At 43.0% G+C, this 16665-nt stretch overlaps 1 pseudogene; it reads left to right on the top strand.

Annotated features, from left to right (window-relative positions):
- The window catches only part of LOC132767976 (alpha-2-macroglobulin-like protein 1), a 106738-nt pseudogene extending 90530 nt beyond the window's left edge, over nucleotides 1–16208 (top strand).
- Nucleotides 16209–16665: the final 457 nt, after the last annotated feature.

Genomic DNA, 16665 nt, shown 5'->3' with positions numbered 1-16665 from the left:
TTTTCTGTTCCTGGCTTGAAAGGGGTATTTCCTGTTTCATTGTGTGGTACTTACTTTGAAAGTAGTTGTTATACACCAGAAACTTCGTTTTTGTGGCTGTCGCAAACTATGTTGCATTGGTTGAGACTCAATGGGATATTCATTGAAAACTATAGCTGGAATGTGTCCAGAGGAGGAAGACTAAAATGATCAGGGATCTGGAGAACAAGCCCTATGAGGAGCGGCTTAAGGAGCTGGGTACGTTTAGCCTGAAGAAGAGAAGGCTGAGAGGAGATATGATAGCCATGTATAAATATGTGAGAGGAAGCCACAGGGAGGAGGGAGCAAGCTTGTTTTCTGCTTCCCTGGAGACTAGGATGCGAAACAGTGGCTTCAAACTACAAGAAAGGAGATTCCATCTGAACATGAGGAAGAACTTTCTGACTGTGAGAGCCGTTCAGCAGTGGAACTCTCTGCCCTGGAGTGTGGTGGAGGCTCCTTCTTTGGAAGCTTTTAAACAGAGGCTGGATGGCCATCTGTCAGGGGTGATTTGAATGCAATATTCCTGCTTCTTGGCGGGGGTTGGACTGGATGGCCCATGAGGTCTCTTCCAACTCTATGATTCTATGATTCTATGTCCTGCAGGATGTCCTGCAAAAGCAAAGTTTTTGCAGTTTAATAGACTTTCCCCATGTTTTTATGATAGAACCAATTAGGAAATGGCTTACATGAGGCCATGCCCAACAACGCAATACAATAAAATAAAATCGAAACACAAAGTAACAGCAAATAAAATACATCTATATAAATAAAAATGTAATGTTCGTTTGTGGTATAAACATAACTGAAAAACCACTGGACAAATTGACACCAAATTTGGACACAATACACCTATCAGGCCAATGAGGGACCATCACTCATAAAAACACTGAAAAACACAGCGGAAGAGACTCCAAAAGTGAAAAAACAAAAATTACATTACAACGCATGCCAAAACCACATATACAGTGTATCTGTCCGAACGGATCTCCCTCTACGTCCCACCTCGGAGTCTTAGATCTGCTGGGGAGGCCCTGCTCTCGACCCCGCCTTTATCACAAGTGTGGCTGGCGGGGACAAGGAGCAGGGCCTTCTCGGTGGTGGCCCCTCACCTGTGGAACTCACTCCCCGGGGAAATTAGATCAGCGACTTCCCTTTTTTCATTCAGAAAAAACTGAAGACCTGGATGTGGGACCAGGCTTTTGGACATTCTGGCAGCTAAAGGAAAGATCTTGATGATGGGCAGGAATTGACGGAATGGAATGGATTTATGGAACTCTGAACACTGACCATGAGATTGTTTACTATTGTGTTATGTATTGATGTTTTTAACCTGTTAACTGTTTAATTGTTTTTATGTATGCATGTATTTTTGACATAGGCATCGAATTGTGCCTTCCTTTGTAAGCCGCCCTGAGTCCCCCTTTGGGGGTGAGAAGGGCAGGGTAGAAGTAACTGAAATAAATAAATAATAATAAATACACATATACAGAAATATATGCATATATACAAATATATATATATACACACATACACACAAAATACATATACACAGACTGGGCCACAGCAACGCGTGGCAGGGGACAGCTAGTAAAACATAAAAATACAGTAAGCAGTACAAAATTACAATAAAACCCTTCACAATTACAGTGACGGTGAGCGGGCCATATATACAAAATAAAATACTAAAGCTAAAACTAAAGGCTAAAAATTCGGGGTGAGATAGAAATGGAGCAGATTGTTTGTGCGGGAGAACTCATCAAAATGGGGTCAAAAAAGAACCTTCATACCGGAGGGGGAAGTGTATTATAGAAACTAACTTTGAGGGGGAGCAGCAATATAAGATTGTAAGGTTACTCTCCAAAAGCACAATGGAAAATCCATGTTTTGAGATCCTTCTTGAAGGTTTCTAAGGTGAGGGCTCGTCTAATCTCACCAGGCAATGAGTTCCAAAGTCGGGGGGGCCACAGAGGAGAAAGCTCTCTCCCTTGTTCCAATGCTAGCCTGTGATAATGGCAGAGGTGAAAGGAGAGCCTCCTCCAAGGATTGGAGGGATCCGGCAGGTTCATGGAGGGTGATATGGTCATGAAGGTAGGCGGGTCCCAAACTGTTTAGGGCTTTATAGGTAATAACCTGTACCTTGAATTGGGACTGGAAAATGAACGGCAGCCAGTGGAGCTCCTTAAACAGGAGGGTTGTCCACTCCCCGTAATTCGCCCCCATTATTAATCTGACCACTGAGCATTGGACAAGTTGTAATTTCCGGGCCGTCTTTAAGCGTAGCCTCACATAGAGTGCATTGCAGTAGTGCAATCTAGAGATAACTAAGGCATGGACCACTGTGGTCAAGTTGACTTCATGAGGTATGATTGCAGTTGGAGCACAAGTTTTAATTGTGCGAAGGCCCTCCCGGCTACCGCTGACACCTGCACATCAAGCATCAGCGCTGAGTCCAGGAGGACCCCCAAACTGCGGACCTGTGACTTCAGGGGGAGTGCAACCCCGTCCAGCACAGGTTGCCACCCAATACCCTGATCAGACGAGCGACTGATCTGGAGGACCTTTACATCTATTTCATGTAAGAAGACGGTAGCTGCAGGTATATAGATGTATTGCACGCAGATAGTGCTAGAAGTTCTAATCCGGTGAGTGCAAAGAGATGGTAAAACCCACAGACTCTTTCATCCTGGTCAATTATAGTGCATAGAATTGTATGCCATAGGATCCTGGGGTTTATAGTTTGGTGAAGGGCACCAGAGGATCTCCCTGTCTTAGAGTTCTAAACACTCAAAATGGCAAATCCCAGGATTTCATGAGAGATTGCGATGTCAATTAATCATAGTGCTGTGTAAACAACAAAGGCTTGATTCATGGTCTAGACCAGTAGTTCTCAAACTTTTTAAACAGAGGGCCAGGTCACAGTCCCTCAAACTGTTGGTAGGCCGAATTATAATTTGAAAAAAAACATGAATGAATTCCTATGCACACTGCACATATCTTATTTGGAGTGGAAAAAAACACTATAATAATTAAAATGAAGAACAATTTTAACAAATATAAACTTATTAGTATTTCAATGGGAAGTGTGGGCTTGCTTTTGGCTGATGAGATCGGATTGTTGTTGTTTTGTGTGCTTTCAAGTCATTTCAGACATAGATTGACCCTGAGCGAGGGCTGGGTAGATGACCTTGGGGGGCCGTATCTGGCCCTCGGGCCATAGTTTGAGGACCCCTGGTCTAGACTATGTCCTGTGACTAAAGGTGACAGTATGGTGGGAAATATTTCGAAGGAAAATCTGTTAACTGGACCTTTCTGAAAATCTGTTAATCGCACCGGGTTTGTGGCGCAGCTGGCTGAGTGCCAGCTGCATTAAGATCATTCTGACCAAAAGATCATGAGTTCGAAGCTAGCCCGGGTTGGAGTGGGTTTCCAACCAATTGTATAGCCTGTTGTCGACCTTTGCAACCCGAAAGACAGTTGCATCTGTCAAGTAGGAAAAATTAGGTACCACCTTGTGTAGGGAGGCTAAATTAACTAATGTATGAGGCCATAAAAAAGACTCCAGCAAAGCACTCCAGCAAAAAAGCATGCGGGGAATGCGGAAGTACTTCATCAGTGTCGCAGATGGACGATGAAAGCGACAGCTCCCCTGGTGGCCAGAAAAAGTTAAATAGCCTCTGTTTATGTCTGTATACGTTGTATGTCAAAATTGGCATTGAATGTTTGCCATATATGTGTACACTGTAATCCGCCCTGAGTCCCCTGCGGGGTGAGAAGGGCGGAATATAAATACTGTAAATAATAAATAAATTGCTTACACAGGTTGGTATTTAGTTGGAATTGAGAAAACTGTCATCCTCATAATGCTCTGTGACTAGAATGGCATTGAAAGATAAGATAAAAGAGACAAAAGCTGCTGTTTTGTGGATTATTCAAAGCAATAATCATTCATGTAGCTTCATGAATGATACTTAGCATTTTTGCACCCAACAACAGCAAAAATAAATAAAAAAATATAATTTTTAAGTCCTCCGTTTTTTCATCACTTGAAAAAGCATATTTTCTGTTACGTGGAAGTGCAGTAATACTGATAGATCGATATGCAAATATCCCCATAAATTCAACCCAGGAAAGAAAAACTTTCTGGCAGAAATGCTTACCTCTCTCTTGTTTATTAACACTCATTCCATCTGTTACCATAGTCAACACTGATTTCCAGCTGACTGGAAAATCAGGGTTTAAACTTCCTCTCCATAGGCAGACAAGGTTTTCTCCTGTATAGTTTCAATGATGAGATCTCAACTGTTTGTAACAGTCCCAAAGAGGAGTTGTGCACATTTACCCTGCCCAATAATTCTATTTCTCTCTCCCCAGATCACTATGCTTAGCACACAGGCTTTGGCAAAGTATGCAGCCATTACTTATCGTGAGATAGAAGACCTCAGGGTGGTTGTGAAATCTGACAAGGGTTTCCAGCAAGAATTCCACGTGGACAAGAAGAACCAGCTGGTGCTACAGCAAGCCTCTCTTCCAGCTGTTCCGGGTCAATACCATGTGGAGGTGTCGGGGAATGGATGTGCATATGTGCAGGTAAGCCATGGAAACTCTAGGTGACAAGGAATAAAGCTACCAGTGAGCCTGGCCTTTCACCCACTGGATGTGAATCAGAGATTTGGGAGAGTGTCTCCTTCCACACAGCTATATAAAATGCACATTGAACTAGCTTTATTTATTTATTTATTTATTTATTTATTTATTTGTTGTGTCAGGACAACCAGTCAATTGTATTACATTTCTAACAGAACAAAACAAACAAACAAACAAACAACAGACAAAACACAAAATTTGCGAGTTTGGTAGTTGATTAAATGTCCTTTGACAAGTATCTGGCCACTTGGAGTGCTTCTGGTGTTGCTGCAAGAAGGTCCTCCATTGTGCATGTGGCACGGCTCAGGGTGCATTGCAGCAGGTGGTCAGTGGTTTGCTCTTCTCCATACTCGCATGTTGTGGATTCCACTTTGTGGCCCCATTTCTTGAGGTTGGCTCTGCATCTCGTGGCGCCAGAGCACAGTCTGTTCAGCGCCTTCCAAGTCATCCAGTCTTCTGTGTGCCCAGGGGGGAGTCTCTCATTTGGTATCAGCCATTGATTGAAGTTCTGGGTCTGAGCCTGCCACTTTTGGACTCTTGCTTGCTGAGGTATTCCAGCGAGTGTCTCCGTAGATCTTAGAAAACTATTTCTAGATTTAAGTTGTTGACGTGCTGGCTGATACCCAAATGGGATGAGCTCGAGATGTCTCTGCCTTGGTCCTTTCACTATTGGCTGCTACTTCCCGGCGTATGTCAGGTGGTGCAATACCTGCTAAGCAGTGTAATTTCTCCAGTGGTGTAGGGTGCAGACACCCCGTGATAATGTGGCATGTCTCATTAAGAGCCACATCTACTGTTTTAGTGTGATGAGATGTGTTCCACACTGGGCATGCGTACTCAGCAGCAGAGTAGCATAGCGCAAGGGCAGATGTCTTCACTGTGTCTGGTTGTGATCCCCAGGTTGTGCCAGTCAGCTTTCATATGATATTGTTTCTAGCACCCACTTTTTACTTGATTATATGGCAGTGTGTACTCAAATAATTCAGTTTAAAGCAGATATTGTGGATTATCTGCCTTGGGTTATATTTCTGAATGGAAAGGCACATGGTGAGAGGAAAAATCCAGATCCTGAAAAGCACTAGAAAAGGGATCTGGATTTTTCGTCTCACAATGTGCCCTTCCATTCAGAAATATAACCCAAGGCAGATAATCCACAATATCTGCTTTAAACTGAATTATTTGAGTACACACTGCCATATAATCAAGTAAAAAGTGGGTGCTAGAAACAAGATCATATGAAAGCTGACTGGCACAACCTGGGGATCACAACCAGACACAGCGAAGACATCTGCCCTTGTGCTATGCTGCTCTGCTGCTGAGTACGCATGCCCAGTGTGGAACACAACCTCATTGTTTGTAGAAATGGAAATTTGTGTGTTGGGGGGGGGGGGGGGGGATTTATAATAATAATCTCCAGCTCATCCCATTTGGTACCTCTCCCCAACTATTTTCCCTAGCACAAATGTGAAAAAAGCACTAGATGACCCACTAATCTCACAATGTCAATGCTTTGCTTGTATAAAATCTGTTTTCTGCCTTGCAGTATACCCTTCCTCAAGGGCAGAAAGGCATTTGCTGGTCCTATACATGAGCTTTCCCTCATGGAGATAGGATGGAGCCCAACTTACAAAACTCAGCCAGCAAAGGCAGTGGTCAGTGTTTGTGTGTGTGTGTGTGTGTGTGTGTGTGTCTGGAGTGACTTGAGTCGCTTCTGGTGTGAGAGAATTGGCTGTCTGCAAGGATGTTGCCCAAGGGACACCCGGATGTTTTGATATTTTTACCATCCTTGTGGCAGGCTTCCCTTATGTCCCCACATGAGGAGCTGGAGATGAGAGGGAACTCATCCGCACTCTCCCTGGATTCGAACCTGTGACCTTCAGTCCTGCCGGCACAGGGGTTTAACCCACTGTGCCACCGGGGGCTCCTAGTGGTCAGGGATGATGGAATTTGAAACTAGAAGTGTCTGGAGGAATAACAGGCATGCGTCATAAAGTATAGAACTGGTAGCTTCATATAATGTTAGAAGCAACATTCTGTTCCAAGAAAGCAATCCAAATGATGGAAACAGACTGGCAACTCAGTGGTTTAGTTTGTGAAGTAGTTCCAGATCAACCATTTGCCAGACCATCACAGAGTCTTTCCGGTATACTCTTTTTCCCCCCCAACAGATGTCAGCAATAGCATGTCCTCCAAATCCATGTTGTTTTCTTCTCTCACCTAGACTGTTCTCCAATATAACAGCCCACCTCCAAAGCCTGAAGCCTTTGCTCTGAGTGCAGAAACATCACCAGAGGAATGCAATGAAGAATCCAGAAAGCAATTTGTTCTCGGCGTAGAAGTGAGGTACTATAGTCCACTTGGAATATTTTCTGAAGAATTCAGAAATCACAGTTGTAGGGACGTCACTTATATGGCTTTGGACTGTGTCTTTTTGCCAGCTTAAACTCAGCCCCATTTGGAACTAGTTTAGTTTACTCTGTCTGCACAGCTAAGAAGCACTAGCCTTCTGAGGAAGGCTCTTGGGATAGCTTCCTAGGAAACTGACCTAGTTGTTATGGATGGTGTGGAATCCATATGCACACCCACTGTGCAGGTACAACTGTACCAGGAGTTCCAATTTTGTTTGCTTTGCATTGAATGTTTGTTGTAGTCCTAAGTTTCAGGGACTCTGCACATAGGTGGCTTCTTTTGGCTGCAATCATAGGGGAAGCCACCTGTCAATTATCGTTAGGTTCCCTGGTCCCACCCCCTTTTTGGGTTTTGGAGGGTATAGGAGCCATTTTGGGCCAGTCCACACATAGAAGCCTTTCATGCAGGACATAAAGCCAGGCGCTCCTGTAGAAAGCTTCGTCTTCTACAGCTTAGCCGGGGAGAAAAGACCCCACAGCTTGGCTGGGGAGAAAAGGCTCTACAGCTTGGCCGGGGATATACAGCCCCATAGCTTAGCCAGAGAGATGCAGTCTCAGCAGCACAGCTCTTTTGCTGAGGATTTTACAGCCTTACAGCTCCTTTGCTGAGGGAATCCGGTCCCACCGGATTCCCTGCCATCACTGAAACCTGAACTCCTTCTTTTCCCCTGGAAGTCTACAAAGCTCTGCTTGGTAAGGGTCACTCGCGGAAGCCAGAAGCAGTTGGTGTAGGGGCTCCACGCCAACAGAGGCAAAGACAGACTGCCCCGATTAGAGGTTAAGGATTTCCCCATTAGTTAAAATACAGTTATGAAGATAGTGCCTGTTCCCTGTGGACAATATTGAGAGAGCCAATAGACTATTAAGAAAGCCTTGAAGTACATTTTTGATTTCAATAATAAAGAACTTTGTTGAACCTTTAAGCAATCTAAAGACTCTGTTTAAGGAAATCCAAAGGCCTTTAACCTGAGGCAGCCCCGGCATCCCATTGGGCACACAGAATGTATGTCCTGTCTACAGTCTTATGTACAGGCCCAGCGTGCGACAGCACACCACAAAAACTGTTATCCTAAATCATAGACATGATGGAGATCTGCTGTTTCTGAATTCATTGCAAAGCATCCCTGCCAGAATTTAATATTTCCTTTTCCTCCTGTCTTCCCCCCCCCCCCCCCTTTTAATAACCCTATTTCCAAAAGAAATAAAGCAGAATGCAAGAGAGGCAGTGTGTTGAGGGGTCAGAAAAGCAGTGAAGCATTGTCCTTCTTGGGACATTGGAGCACTTGCTGTTATTCTCTGCCTGCTCTTCTCACTTTTGACAGAAGAGCAAAAGCCACAAAGGGAGCAATGGATGAAAGTTGAAACGCTGTCTTTTCCAGAGTTTTTCCAGTCACTGTCTTTGTTGGGACATACCATATTTCCTTGCTTTTTCTAGCTACACAGGACACCGACAGACAAGTAATATGGCCCTTATAGAGGTGAATCTGTTATCTGGATATGTTCCTGTGAAGAAAACTGTGAAGATGGTAAGATAGTTTGGATATTTTTTACCATCATCACCCCAATTAATGTTCTTTATTAGAATAAGTAAAGGTAAAGTTTTCCCCTGACATTAAGTCTAGTTGTGTCTGAGTCTGGGGGGCAGTGCTCATCTCCATTTCTAAGCCGAAGAGCTGGTTTTGTCTGTAGACACCTCCAAGGTCATGTGGCTGGCATGACTGCATGGAGCACCGTTACCTTCCTGCCAGATTGATCTACCTATTGATCTACTCACATTTGCATGTTTTCGAACTGCTAGGTTGGCAGAAGCTGGGGCTGAAAGCGGGAGCTCAGGCCACTCGAACCTGCGACCTTTCAGTTAACAAGTTCAGCAGCTCAGTGCTTTAACCAACTGTGCCACCAGGGACTCCAAAGATATACCTAGACCACCTGTTTCCTTTTAAAATAATAATTTGATTTTATTCATCTTCTGCATATCAACCATATCAATTCATAAAGTGCTGCTCACAGACATGTCTATCTTAAAGGGATGTCCTTTGCATAGTGCCCGAACCCATTGGGTTCCTACTGACTGTTTAGACTACAGCTTCTTAAACTATAGGTCAGGATTCCAAATGGGATCATCATAACTATATGTTGGGGTTGCCTCCATTACTCTCCCAAGTGTGCTTCTCTCTGCTTTCTCTTCTCTCTCTTTCACACACATTTATTTCTGCTCCTCCACAACACTCTCCACAGCTCTCTCTCTGTCTTTTTTCTCTCATTCCGGAGTATGCGCATCTCTCTGGGGCCTTCTACACTCTCATATAATCCAGATGATCAAATCAGATATCTGCTTTGAACTGAATTATCTGAGTCTACACTGCCATATAATCCAGTTCAAAGCAGATAATCTGGATTTTATGTGTCAGTGTAGAAGGGGACTCTGTCTTCCTTTCTCACATGTGTGTGTGGGTGTTTCTCTCATGAATCAAAACATCTTACGAAGTTCTCATTTAGACTACTGATAACTGTGCCCACTGTGGAGTTTATTAAGTGCACCTTTTCTTCCCTGTTTTTCTGACAGCTGCTAAACCTGCCCCTTGCTAAAAAAGTGGAATTTGAAAATGACAAGATCATCCTCTACCTGGATCAGGTGAGAGTTCTGCAGATCTCTAATCAAAGGGGAGGTTTTGGTTATTATTCAAGGTGATGATTCATGTGGGACTCAGTAAAAGGTGGCATTGGATCTAACATTATTATTCTTCTAGCAGCGAATCTTCTGTCCACTTTTTCTTTTTCTTTAAAAAAAATAACTTCTTATCATCCAGCTAGAAGCGTTCCAGGGAATCCTAAAGTTACATTTCTTTCTGTATTCTCACCAAATACAGAAGGAAATGTAACTTTGTGTGCCAGGGAATCCTAAAGTTACATTTTTTTCTGTATTCTCACCAAATACAGAAAGAAATGTAACTTTGCGTTCCAGGGACTCCTAAAGTTACATTTCTTTCTGTATTCTCACCAAATACGGAAGGAAACGTAACTTTGCGTTCCAGGGAATCCTAAAGTTACATTTCTTTCTGTATTCTCACCAAATACGGAAGGAAACGTAACTTTGCGTTCCAGGGAATCCTAAAGTTACATTTCTTTCTGTATTCTCACCAAATACGGAAGGAAACGTAACTTTGCGTTCCAGGGAATCCTAAAGTTACATTTCTTTCTGTATTCTCACCAAATACAGAAAGAAATGTAACTTTGTGTTGTTGTCTAACATACCAATGCAACCTTGTGAAGTTTTTGTTTCCCTGTCTCCCCTCCAGCTGGATAGTAATGTCCAAAGGTACAACTTCACTATGAAACAGGAAAATGAAGTGTCAGGTCTCAAGCCAGCAACAGTGAAAGTTTATGATTATTATCAGCCAGGTAAGCATCTGATGCTCCTGCAGTGCCTATAATTTCTTATCATGAACTGTATTTGTAGCCACACAGAACCCCCGGTAAAAGTGGAAAAGCCACAAATTTGGGAAAAATGTTATTTTTTAAACCAGAGGAAACACCTCTCAAGGAACCTCTACATCAGTGGTTCTCAACCTGTGGTTCCCCAGATGTTTTGGCCTTCAACTCCCAGAAATCCTAACAGCTGGTTGAGAACCATTGCTCTACATCTTCTGGTGTGACTGTATGGAGGGCCTAAAGGTTCATAGAGAGACTGTATCAATTAGACCCATGAATAATCACTTCTGCCAAAGTTAAATTAGCAAATGTCTAATGGCCATAGTCAACACTACGTAGCAGCTCTATAAACATTTGACAAAAATACGATAAAGCAAAGATTTAAAGCTAAGTTTTTTTTTAAATGAATCTCTTAGTATTATAAACTATTAAAATAATATTCTCAGGGGAAAGTGTTCTGTAAATTTACTTTCTCCTCAATATGGTTGGTTGGTGCACTCAGCCACCAGGATTGATCAAGAGGGATGAATGTTGACAGCTTGGAAAGAAAGTGGTAGTGCAGTTTCATTTTTATCTCACATACTGTTTCCCCCCCCCCTCTCTCTCCCTCTCTCTCTTGCTTTCAATGCCTCTTTCTTTCTCTCTCATGTAGAAGACAACGCAATTGCAGAATATAATGCTCCCTGCAGCACAGGTAAGGATGGGTTGAGGTTAGTCTTGATTAACATTTCAGAAACAGTTCTGAAATGTATGGAGGGCCTAAAGGTTCATAGAGAGACTGTATCAATTAGACCCAAGAATAATCACTTCTGCCAAAGTTAAATTAGCAAATGTGGAAGGCCATAGTCAACACTAAGTAGCAGCTCTATAAACATTTCACAAACAGTTCTGAACCACCTTTGGGTAGCTTGAAGAATATCCCTCCCCCCCCCCCCCCCCACTTTTGTGGCCCTGATTTGCTTAAGAGTGTTCCTACCTTGTAGCATAAAAGGAAAATGATGAATCAGATGCCCTATTTTTAAAAAAGGAAAATTCTAGACAAGTGTTATGCTCGTTTTACTTTGGCCAGGCTCTTTAACAGCAAAGGTGAAAAATGTAGTGGTAAAAACAGCAAGAGGAAAAAGGTGGGATGCAATTGCATTGAACGAAGGGGACTGCCAGCTTCCTTTTGCTCTTCTGGCTTCCAAGGGGACCATGTGGCCAAGGCAGTTATAACATGGCTGGCTTAGGCAATCACCTGTGGTGGTCCTGTGGCACAAACTGTTGGCCGTGTCACAATGAAGATGAATGGAGAAACACTCACCGACGCGGAAGCTTTTTGCCTTTGCCCAAGGAACAAACTCAGTCGTTGTCTTTTGCAGAGTTTATAAAAGAACATATATACATACAGAGTCCAAATGTTCTCTTTGAGAAACAAACCTTGTGTAACTTCAAACTCCTTCCAGCAAATTCCTCCAACTCCTCCACCTCTCCAACAATTCAGCTCCAACGATCCATACAAAGGAGGTGTACTTTGGTTCCTTTATTCACTCTGCAGCTACCCCACCATGGCTGTAACTACACAATGTTGACCAGGTGGTTTGGGAGAAAACGTAGAGGCAGTGACATACTTTGTATTTCTAGGTGCAAAGATTAATGCAGACGCAGACTGCAGCCAAGAAATCAGAAGATGCTTAATTCTTGGGAGGAGAGCAATGACCAATCTCAATAAAATAGTGAAGAGTAGAGACATCACACTGGCAACAAAGATCCACACAGTTAAAGCAATGGTATTCCCCATAGTCACCTACAGATGTGAGAGGTGGACTATAGGGAAGGCTGAGCGAAGGAAGATAGATGCTTTTGATGTTGGAACCCAGGTGCCTTTAAGGAGCCAGACACGGGGTAAACTCAAAACAACAGTTTATTAAGGCAAAAAAAGGACTCAGAGACACTTCAGTGCCTCTGGTCAAAACTCAAAAGCAGCAGCAAAAATCATCTTGAAAAACAAACTTGGCAAATAATCCAGATTAAGCAGAGATATAATCCAGATTAAACAGATATATAATCTGGATAAAACAGCATAGCTTCCAAAACAATGTAGCAGGTAGAGTACAAGCTAATAAAAGTCCATGTGGCAAAAGCCGTAGTCAGAAACAGTCCAACGTCAAAGAAAGCCAAGTCCAAAGTTGCGAGGTTCCAAAATCCAAGAAGCCAGCGTAGTCATTGTCAAAAGCAATCCGAAATCAAGGAAGGGGGAAGTCAGCACTCACGGGGATTCAAGCCAGATGATTCAGCAACCTGCAGATCCAGGACCCAAGCCCAACAACAGAAACGGCAGCGACAGAAACCAAGGCACAAATCCAACGCTTTGCCTACTGCAAAGTTCAATTGCTCCAGTGCCTTCATTTATCTTACAACTCATCTGTTGAGGAGCTGTCCTCCACCCTCTCCTCATCGCTGTCAGCTGCTTTAGCCTCTACAGCTGAGTGCCAACGCCCGTCCCTCCAACTTTTCCATCTCTTATCCAGACTTAAGTCTCCCCATGAACTTACAGTATCACCAGATTGCCAATCCCCAGAAAACCCTTCAAAAGTATCACTGGACGTGGGTTGCATACACACATTTCTGACTTCTTGTACTTGAGTCCAATCCAAAAATTCCCCTTCATCTGCACTACTCCCAGACCTATTACTTCCAGTAAAGCCCATAAAATCCTTCTCCTCAGTGGGAGCAGTAAGTATGTCACAGATCCGTTTCCTCTGACACTCCTCGTCTGACTCTTGCTCACAAGTAGTCCTTTTAACTCCTCTACTGCCATCTCCCTCCTCCATTTCACTTTCTGAGAAGCCTTCGAAAGAGTCTTCGTCTGTAGGTGACATGAATATTTCCCTAATTTTCTTTCTTTGTTGCTCTTCATACAACACCTGAGCACCTCTCTTCCCTCCTCTGCTACTTCTACTATCAGTTGTAACATTGCCAGCAGACTCAACTGCAACATTTGAACTGTGGTGTTGGAGGAAAGTTCTGAGAATGCCTTGGACAGTGAGAAGATCCAAACAGTCTATACTAAATAAAGCCTGACTGCTCATTGGAGGGAAGGATATTAGAGGCAAAGATGAAGTGCTCTGGCCACATCATGAGAGGAAAGGAAAGCTTAGAAAAGAGTATGATGCTGGGGAAAATGGAAGGAAAAAGGAAGAGGGGCTGACCAAGGGCAAGATGGATGGATCGTATCCTTGAAGTGACTGGCTTGACCTTGAAGGAACTGGGGGTGGTGACTGCCAACAGAGAGCTCTGGCGTGGACTGGTCCATGAAGTCACAAAGAGTCGGAAACAACTGAATGAACGAACAACAACAAGGATGCTGTTTAGGACAACCAACTCTGCATAACCCTCAGGCCCATTGTTACTGTTGTTACTGTTGATGACATTACTTATCAATTGGGATAGAAGGCAGTGCCTGTGCTGTGCTTGCCTCTTGAGGGGCCATAAATGAAAGAGCAGAAAATGCTGCCATAGCTCAGATTGGGCAAAGCCTCTCTATCTTATGGGAATAGATGGACATGTAGATACCTGTTCAGTCCAAATATTATTTTAACTAGAACTTTGTGTTTGTCTTTTTGTACTTGGCTGATTTGGCCATGGGATGGAATGGAATTGGGTGAGGTGGGCTGGAGGACTTTAATTTACAATAGTAGATGTAATTGGGTTTCCATTAAAGTCTCAAATGTGTGAAACACATTACTGAAACAAAATTCAAAAATGTTGCATGTTTTTGGTGTATGCTTTCAGTTTTTTGTGCTTTCCCAACATGTACCAGTAAAGGCATAGGAAACAGGAATAATTCAGTCTAAAATTATTTAGCTGCTTGTGCTTCCTTTATTTTATCAGTGTTATACGTATTTATTTATGCAATGCTTTTGTCACGGAATAAATAAATAATCAGTTGGCTGTTTCTGTCTCACTCAGCTGCTCTGTCTTACTAATACTCAGGCATGTAGCCAGGGGGGGGGGGGGGGCTCGGGGGGCTTCAGCCCCCCCCCCCCCGAAATTCTCATGGTGGTTCGCGAAAAGGCCTTACTGGTGCATTATTTAAACTGTTATGTTTATTAATATCATGATTTGATCACCATTCTCAATATATCCCATATGTATGGGGGTATTGGGGTAATGATACAAAAGGTTTGCTAGGCTAGACCCTCTTTCACTCAGACTCAGCCCCCCCCCCAAAACTCAGCCCCCCCGAAACCCCCCCTGAAAATTTTTTAGCCCCCCCCGAAACGAAATCCTGGCTACGGGCCTGCTAATACTAGTCATATAGTTTAACACTGGCCTATTTTTGCTTGCTTGTTTACTTACTTCTTTGTATTCCTTCCACAGAGAGCACAACAAAAGATCAGCAGTAGTTCCACACTTGAAGCATATGATGTACTCATGTGATGGTTCAAACTGCTGGAGAAGATTACTGACTTATGCCTGTCATTTGGAAGTGCTGTTCTGGACTGTGTATTAATGTTCCACATGTACAAATATATATAAAAAACACCTACATGTAAAAGTGGAGCTTGTTGACTTTCCCGCTCTGCCTGGCATTGCCACCATACCCCAATATTTCTCCCGTTTTCACACATTTCTCCCATGGTTATTTTTCCTCTCTGAAGACCTTTCTGGTGGGTGCAGGGGAGGGAGATATATCTCTAGTAGTCTTTTCTCCTTGAGTACAAGAAAAGTGAAAGGTAGTAGAATGCTCTTTGACTGCATTCCTGTGTTCAGCTGAAGATTTGGTCAAATTGGCATCATACATTTTAGTGTTTCATATATGAAGCACTTTAAAACGGTGGGACAAGCTTCTAGAAAAATCATTCATATAATTACAGCTGAAATATGCCAGCTGGACTAATGCTTATGATACATACAGATTGTCCTTTCTACTAGGCAAAAGGGATCTAAGAATCATGGTGAAATATTAACAGCTTTCTAGAATCATACCATAAAAATCATACCTGTAAGACTGTAGATTTTTATAGCAATATTAAATAATCACTCACAGGCCGGTTTTGCTTGGAAATGAATATATATTGCTTGTTTCTCTGCAGCAAAGAAAGACACTACTGACTTTTTCCCACCACCACTTCCTTTTATACACCCTTCCTGCCCACCTCCCCCCTCCTCTCAGTTTCCCCATTAGAGCTTGTTGCTTCACAAAGTTTCCAGTGCCCTCTGCTGGCTTCAAAATGTCAAAGAGAGAAAACTGAGGCAGCCAGGATGATCCAGTCAGGATGTCACAGAGGGAATTTATGATGTCTTCACGCCATCAGAAATTGACTCCTGACAATACCATAGAATCATACCATATCTTTTGCTCGATAGTTTGGCTGTTCAGGAGCATATTGGTAGGTGGGATAGACCAAGGAAATAACATTGCTCTTAGTGACTTGTTTGTTTTGCTCTTATGTCTGTTAGGCTGGGATGTGGGTTGTGTTGATTCAGATCATCTCCTATGTTTGCTTTGTCTTATATTACTCCATCTTCCTGTTGCCTCATCCTCACCTTAGGCTCCAATTATTCAGCCTAATGTTTTGGCCCTGGGATAGTTTGAGTAGAATTTATTGTTCAGTATCTCAGTTCTTTCCCTTGCTGTAAGAGGAGGCTGGGATGCCTTCCTTTGCTGTACAACACCTGTTGCTTCAATGTGTCTACAATAAAACTTGTCTTATACCAGCGAAGGAACCAATTTATGAATCCAACTAACTCTTGGGGAGTCTTAGAAATCGAGAATTACTTCTAGCTCAGAACAATAAATTATTTACTTGTAGTATTTGAAGTGGTGGCCACATGTTGATGAACGGTGAAAAATGCAGGAAGTTGAATTATATAATTATGAAGTTAGAAGGAAGCTCAAGGACAATGTAATCTAGCTTCTTCCAGTAAAGCAATGGTTCCCAACCTGTGGGTCCCCAGGTGTTTTGGTCTACAACTCCCAGAAATCCCAGCCAGTTTACCAGCTGTTAGGATTTCTGGAAGTTGAAGGCTAAAACATCTGGGGACCCACAGGTTGAGAACTACTGAAGTAAAGGCATCCACAGTTAAAGCATTGTTGAGAGGTGGGTAACCAAAGACCTTCAAAGGAGGGGCACTCCATTGTTGTCAGAACCCAGAAGCCTTAAACCACGCCAGA

Source organism: Anolis sagrei, chromosome 2 (assembly GCF_037176765.1).
Source record: "Anolis sagrei isolate rAnoSag1 chromosome 2, rAnoSag1.mat, whole genome shotgun sequence".
NCBI classification, from domain to species: domain Eukaryota; kingdom Metazoa; phylum Chordata; class Lepidosauria; order Squamata; family Dactyloidae; genus Anolis; species Anolis sagrei.
The sequence above is the reverse complement of the archived record's forward strand: the minus strand, read 5'-3'. Positions and strand labels throughout refer to the sequence as shown.